The sequence below is a fragment of the Stegodyphus dumicola genome, chromosome 1 (genome assembly GCF_044657685.1).
Source record: "Stegodyphus dumicola isolate Sdum_Otavi_A_Nest chromosome 1, ASM4465768v1".
NCBI lineage: Eukaryota > Metazoa > Arthropoda > Arachnida > Araneae > Eresidae > Stegodyphus > Stegodyphus dumicola.
Genome location: NC_140768.1, coordinates 250,552,560 through 250,560,450, shown reverse-complemented (window position 1 = coordinate 250,560,450; position 7,891 = coordinate 250,552,560).

Below are 7,891 nucleotides of genomic sequence, written 5' to 3'. Positions count from 1 at the left end.
TAATGCACCCTCCACTGGGACATTGGTGAATAATGATTTTACATCAAAAGAAACCATGAGTAAATTACGAGGAGAAATGTTTTTAACCTTTTTTACAAACTCTATTGAATTTTTTATGGTGTAAATGTTGTTGTCTAATAGAGTGGAAAATCTAGAAACTAAATATTTAGCTAATGGATACGAGGCAGTACCTAAATTTGATACAAGAGGGCGGAAAGGAATACCACTTTTATGAATTTCGGGAAGAGCATATAATCTGGCACAATTCGCAACAGATGGGATAAGGGAATGTTTTAAGTTGCTTGAAATGATTTGCGAAGATTTGATCGCAGTTTTTATTTTGGATAAGTCCGAAGGTGAAGGATCTTTAGGGATCGGATTATATGGTCCTTCGTTTAAGAGTTTAGTGACACCATCAATGTAAGTGTTCTTATCCATGACGACTATCTGGCCACCTTTGTCGGCCTTTGAAATGACAATTATCCGGGTTAGAATGAATCTCGCGCATTGTAGCTCTTTCTCTCGCAGTTAGATTTGGTTTCAAAGGTTTATTATTGAATTTCCATTCTGAGCGATAAGATGCCTAATCATTTCTTTCTGTGAATCCGAAACTTTACTGAACTTGAAAGCTTTTTCGATAGGAGCCAAAATCTTTGGAATCGAGGGTTTACAGGTTTGTGAGAAGTTAAAATTATATTTTAGAATTCTCTCTTGTTCTTCTGAAAGACTAACATTAGAAATATTAACATTAGAAATATAATTAGATTTTTTGAACTACTTGAACTGGAAAACTGTAAAAGAAGTTTTTCGAATTTAACTGCAAGGGTGTTTTTATGACGGTTAACTGCATTCTCCGTTCTAGACCAAGACTTTTGTTCAAGGGCAGTGAATTTTGGATATGTTTTAGCGAGTTCCAGATGAAGCTTATAGAGTTCATGTTCAATTTTGGACAATTGTTGACGTGTATCCCTTATCACGGACCGAAGTAAGGCAAGTTTGCAATTTAACAGAATTCTTGAAACGCGACTCGAAGGTTTTTGATTAGATTTGATTTGAATAAAATTGGGGATCAATTTTTTACATTTACATTTAAGTAAAAAGTCAAGATGATTCAGGAAATTTTGCCGTTTCAGGCGTAATTTAGTGAAACGATTAACGGATGAAGGCATGATAAACAATGCAGAAAATCAAACTAAATTAACTGAGCAATAATAAAGTACACACAAAATAGCAGAAAAATCCCTCACTGAAATGACTAGAAAACAAAATGTTTGTAAGCAAAATGCATGAAATCAGACAAGCAAAGCACAATATCCAAATGTACAAAACATAAACATAACTTGAAAATTGCAAAAAGGTACTCACCGAAACTCCTACAATCACAAAATGGCGGCCACACCACGTGCAAAAAAGAAAGCAAAAGTAAGCCTGTTTGGGGCTTCTATAATTAAGACACAATAACACGACGAATAAATACTAATTCAGAAGTCAAACAACAAAAATCAGCGTTAATTTTCAAAATTTTCACAGGACTAGTTTCGATGGTTTTACCGAACCATCATCTTCAGCTGCAAAACCGCAAATGAACAAGATAGGAAATAATGTTTAGATAAGATAAGAAAGCCTGGACAAGAATAAGCAAGTGGCGCCATCTGTTGGCGAAACCAGAACTAAAATATAATTTCTCTAAAACCCGAAGGCAAATTTGGATTGGAATTAGGATCGTTAACTAGAACAGAACGATTTTTATGAATGTGAAATGCCTCTAGAAAATCCAGTTCTCCAATGGAAGATGTTTTTTGAATAATTTTGGCAGCAGAAAAATTGAAAGTGTGATTTTCGGACCAACAGTGTTGAGCAACAGAAGACTTCTGTGTTTCCTTTTTTCTAACATATGCCTCATGTTCTTTGACGCGAAATTTTAAGGCTCTCTTAGTTTGGCCAAGGTAAATTAAACCGCACTGGCAAGGAATCCTATAAATACCCCAGGAATTCATATCCGGAATGGGGTCCTTGAGTATAGAAGTTGGAATTTTATTGATGGGAGAGTAAACAACCCGAAAGTTAAATTTCTGCAAAATATGTGCAACTTTATAGCTAATTGATGGAAAGAAGGGAATGACAACAGAATTTTTATAATCTCCTAAAATAAGAGTGTGGCTTTTAGTGTGTTGAGATGATAATTTTTTAACTGCTTGATTAATAATGATGGGTGAAAAGCCCCTGTCAATAGCTATTGCTTTTAAATAATTTAGTTCTTCATCAAGGGCTAGTTTAGAGGAGCAAACTTGAAGAGCACGGAAAACATAGGAATAAAATGAAGCTAACATTTGTTTAGTCGGATGACATGACTTAAAGTGTGGTGGAAGGCAAACCGATGAAGGTTTACGGTAAACTGTAGTACTGAAGTTGGATGTGTTACGTGTGACCAGAATGTCGAGAAACGGAAGAGAATTGCAAGTCTCAAGTTCAAAAGTGAACTGAATAGCAGGATGAATAGAATTCATTGTTGAAAGAACTCTATTTAAATCATATTTATTGCCTTCAAACAGGGTAAAAGTATCGTCTACGTAGCGGAACCATGCCGAGAAGTTTAAAGTTTCAAACAATTTTGATTCATAATAATGCATGTAGATATCAGCCAGGATGGGACTGAGGGGGCTTCCCATGGCTAATCCCTCAGTTTGTTTGTAATATTTATTTTGGAAAACAAAATGTGTTTGTTTGAAACAGAGTTGAGTGAGAGAAATTAGCTCATCAATTTCGATGCAAGAGAAATGAAATTCGCGAAGTCTGGTTTCTAGACATCTTAATGCACCCTCCACTGGGACATTGGTGAATAATGATTTTACATCAAAAGAAACCATGAGTAAATTACGAGGAGAAATGTTTTTAACCTTTTTTACAAACTCTATTGAATTTTTTATGGTGTAAATGTTGTTGTCTAATAGAGTGGAAAATCTAGAAACTAAATATTTAGCTAATGGATACGAGGCAGTACCTAAATTTGATACAATAGGGCGGAAAGGAATACCACTTTTATGAATTTTGGGAAGAGCATATAATCTGGCACAATTCGCAACAGATGGGATAAGTGAATGTTTTAAGTTGCTTGAAATGATTTGCGAAGATTTGATCGCAGTTTTTATTTTGGATAAGTCCGAAGGTGAAGGATCTTTAGGGATCGGATTATATGGTCCTTCGTTTAAGAGTTTAGTGACACCATCAATGTAAGTGTTCTTATCCATGACGACTATCTGGCCACCTTTGTCGGCCTTTGAAATGACAATATCCGGGTTAGAATGAATCTCGCGCATTGTAGCTCTTTCTCTCGCAGTTAGATTTGGTTTCAAAGGTTTATTATTGAATTTCACATTCTGAGCGATAAGATGCCTAATCATTTCTTTCTGTGAATCCGAAACTTTACTGAACTTGAAAGCTTTTTCGATAGGAGCCAAAATCTTTGGAATCGAGGGTTTACAGGTTTGTGAGAAGTTAAAATTATATTTTAGAATTCTCTCTTGTTCTTCTGAAAGACTAACATTAGAAATATTAACATTAGAAATATAATTAGATTTTTTGAACTACTTGAACTGGAAAACTGTAAAAGAAGTTTTTCGAATTTAACTGCAAGGGTGTTTTTATGACGGTTAACTGCATTCTCCGTTCTAGACCAAGACTTTTGTTCAAGGGCAGTGAATTTTGGATATGATTTAGCGAGTTCCAGATGAAGCTTATAGAGTTCATGTTCAATTTTGGACAATTGTTGACGTGTATCCCTTATCACGGACCGAAGTAAGGCAAGTTTGCAATTTAACAGAATTCTTGAAACGCGACTCGAAGGTTTTTGATTAGATTTGATTTGAATAAAATTGGGGATCAATTTTTTACATTTACATTTAAGTAAAAAGTCAAGATGATTCAGGAAATTTTGCCGTTTCAGGCGTAATTTAGTGAAACGATTAACGGATGAAGGCATGATAAACAATGCAGAAAATCAAACTAAATTAACTGAGCAATAATAAAGTACACACAAAATAGCAGAAAAATCCCTCACTGAAATGACTAGAAAACAAAATGTTTGTAAGCAAAATGCATGAAATCAGACAAGCAAAGCACAATATCCAAATGTACAAAACATAAACATAACTTGAAAATTGCAAAAAGGTACTCACCGAAACTCCTACAATCACAAAATGGCGCCCACACCACGTGCAAAAAAGAAAGCAAAAGTAAGCCTGTTTGGGGCTTCTAAAATTAAGACACAATAACACGACGAATAAAGACTAATTCAGAAGTCAAACAACAGAAATCAGCGTTAATTTTCAAAATTTTCACAGGACTAGTTTCGATGGTTTTACCGAACCATCATCTTCAGCTGCAAAACCGCAAATGAACAAGATAGGAAATAATGTTTAGATAAGATAAGAAAGCCTGGACAAGAATAAGCAAGTGGCGCCATCTGTTGGCGAAACCAGAACTAAAATATAATTTCTCTAAAAGCCGAAGGCAAATTTGGATTGGAATTAGGATCGTTAACTAGAACAGAACGATTTTTATGAATGTGAAATGCCTCTAGAAAATCCAGTTCTCCAATGGAAGATGTTTTTTGAATAATTTTGGCAGCAGAAAAATTGAAAGTGTGATTTTCGGACCAACAATGTTGAGCAACAGAAGACTTCTGTGTTTCCTTTTTTCTAACATATGCCTCATGTTCTTTGACGCGAAATTTTAAGGCTCTCTTAGTTTGGCCAAGGTAAATTAAACCGCACTGGCAAGGAATCCTATAAATACCCCAGGAATTCATATCCGGAATGGGGTCCTTGAGTATAGAAGTTGGAATTTTATTGATGGGAGAGTAAACAACCCGAAAGTTAAATTTCTGCAAAATATGTGCAACTTTATAGCTAATTGATGGAAAGAAGGGAATGACAACAGAATTTTTATAATCTCCTAAAATTAGAGTGTGGCTTTTAGTGTGTTGAGATGATAATTTTTTAACTGCTTGATTAATAATGATGGGTGAAAAGCCCCTGTCAATAGCTATTGCTTTTAAATAATTTAGTTCTTCATCAAGGGCTAGTTTGGAGGAGCAAACTTGAAGAGCACGGAACACATAGGAATAAAATGAAGCTAACTTTTGTTTAGTCGGATGACATGATTTAAAGTGTGGTGGAAGGCAAACCGATGAAGGTTTACGGTAAACTGTAGTACTGAAGTTGGATGTGTTACGTGTGACCAGAATGTCGAGAAACGGAAGAGAATTGCAAGTCTCAAGTTCAAAAGTGAACTGAATAGCAGGATCAATAGAATTCATTGTTGAAAGAACTATATTTAAATCATCTTTATTACCTTCAAACAGGGTAAAAGTATCGTCTACGTAGCGGAACCATGCCGAGAAGTTTAAAGTTTCAAACAATTTTGATTCATAATAATGCATGTAGATATCAGCCAGGATAGGACTGAGGGGGCTTCCCATGGCTAATCTCTCAGTTTGTTTCTAATATTTATTTTGGAAAACAAAATGCGTTTGTTTCAAACAGAGTTGAGTGAGAGAAATTAGCTCATCAATTTCGATGCAAGAGAAATGAAATTCGCGAAGTCTGGTTTCTAGACATCTTAATGCACCCTCCACTGGGACATTGGTGAATAATGATTTTACATCAAAAGAAACCATGAGTAAATTACGAGGAGAAATGTTTTTAACCTTTTTTACAAACTCTATTGAATTTTTTATGGTGTAAATGTTATTGTCTAATAGAGTGGAAAATCTAGAAACTAAATATTTAGCTAATGGATACGAGGCAGTACCTAAATTTGATACATTAGGGCGGAAAGGAATACCACTTTTATAATTTTTGGGAAGAGCATATAATCTGGCACAATTCGCAACAGATGGGATAAGCGAATGTTTTAAGTTGCTTGAAATGATTTGCGAAGATTTGATCGCAGTTTTTATTTTGGATAAGCCGAAGGTGAAGGATCTTTAGGGATCGGATTACATGGTCCTTCGTTTAAGAGTTTAGTGACACCATCGATGTAAGTGTTCTTATCCATGACGACTATCTGGCCACCTTTGTCGGCCTTTGAAATGACAATATCCGGGTTAGAATGAATCTCGCGCATTGTAGCTCTTTCTCTCGCAGTTAGATTTGGTTTCAAAGGTTTATTATTGAATTTCACATTATGAGCGATAAGATGCCTAATCATTTCTTTCTGTGAATCCGAAACTTTACTGAACTTGAAAGCTTTTTCGATAGGAGCCAAAATCTTTGGAATCGAGGGTTTACAGGTTTGTGAGAAGTTAAAATTATATTTTAGAATTCTCTCTTGTTCTTCTGAAAGACTAACATTAGAAATATTAACATTAGAAATATAATTAGATTTTTTGAACTACTTGAACTGGAAGACTGTAAAAGAAGTTTTCCGAATTTAACTGCAAGGGTGTTTTTATGACGGTTAACTGCATTCTCCGTTCTAGACCAAGACTTTTGTTCAAGGGCAGTGAATTTTGGATATGTTTTAGCGAGTTCCAGATGAAGCTTATAGAGTTCATGTTCAATTTTGGACAATTGTTGACGTGTATCCCTTATCACGGACCGAAGTAAGGCAAGTTTGCAATTTAACAGAATTCTTGAAACGCGACTCGAAGGTTTTTGATTAGATTTGATTTGAATAAAATTGGGGATCAATTTTTTACATTTACATTTAAGTAAAAAGTCAAGATGATTCAGGAAATTTTGCCGTTTCAGGCGTAATTTAGTGAAACGATTAACGGATGAAGGCATGATAAACAATGCAGAAAATCAAACTAAATTAACTGAGCAATAATAAAGTACACACAAACTAGCAGAAAAATCCCTCACTGAAATGAATAGAAAACAAAATGTTTGTAAGCAAAATGCATGAAATCAGACAAGCAAAGCACAATATCCAAATGTACAAAACATAAACATAACTTGAAAATTGCAAAAAGGTACTCACCGAAACTCCTACAATCACAAAATGGCGGCCACACCACGTGCAAAAAAGAAAGCAAAAGTAAGCCTGTTTGGGGCTTCTATAATTAAGACACAATAACACGACGAATAAATACTAATTCAGAAGTCAAACAACAAAAATCAGCGTTAATTTTCAAAATTTTCACAGGACTAGTTTCGATGGTTTTACCGAACCATCATCTTCAGCTGCAAAACCGCAAATGAACAAGATAGGAAATAATGTTTAGATAAGATAAGAAAGCCTGGACAAGAATAAGCAAGTGGCGCCATCTGTTGGCGAAACCAGAACTAAAATATAATTTCTCTAAAAGCCGAAGGCAAATTTGGATTGGAATTAGGATCGTTAACTAGAACAGAAAGATTTTTATGAATGTGATATGCCTCTAGAAAATCCAGTTCTCCAATGGAAGATGTTTTTTGAATAATTTTGGCAGCAGAAAAATTGAAAGTGTGATTTTCGGACCAACAGTGTTGAGCAACAGAAGACTTCTGTGTTTCCTTTTTTCTAACATATGCCTCATGTTCTTTGACGCGAAATTTTAAGGCTCTCTTAGTTTGGCCAAGGTAAACTAAACCGCACTGGCAAGGAATCCTATAAATACCCCAGGAATTCATATCCGGAATGGGGTCCTTGAGTATAGAAGTTGGAATTTTATTGATGGGAGAGTAAACAACCCGAAAGTTAAATTTCTGCAAAATATGTGCAACTTTATAGCTAATTGATGGAAAGAAGGAAATGACAACAGAATTTTTATAATCTCCTAAAATAAGAGTGTGGCTTTTAGTGTGTTGAGATGAAAATTTTTTAACTGCTTGATTAATAATGATGGGTGAAAAGCCCCTGTCAATAGCTATTGCTTTTAAATAATTTAGTTCTTCATCAAGGGCTA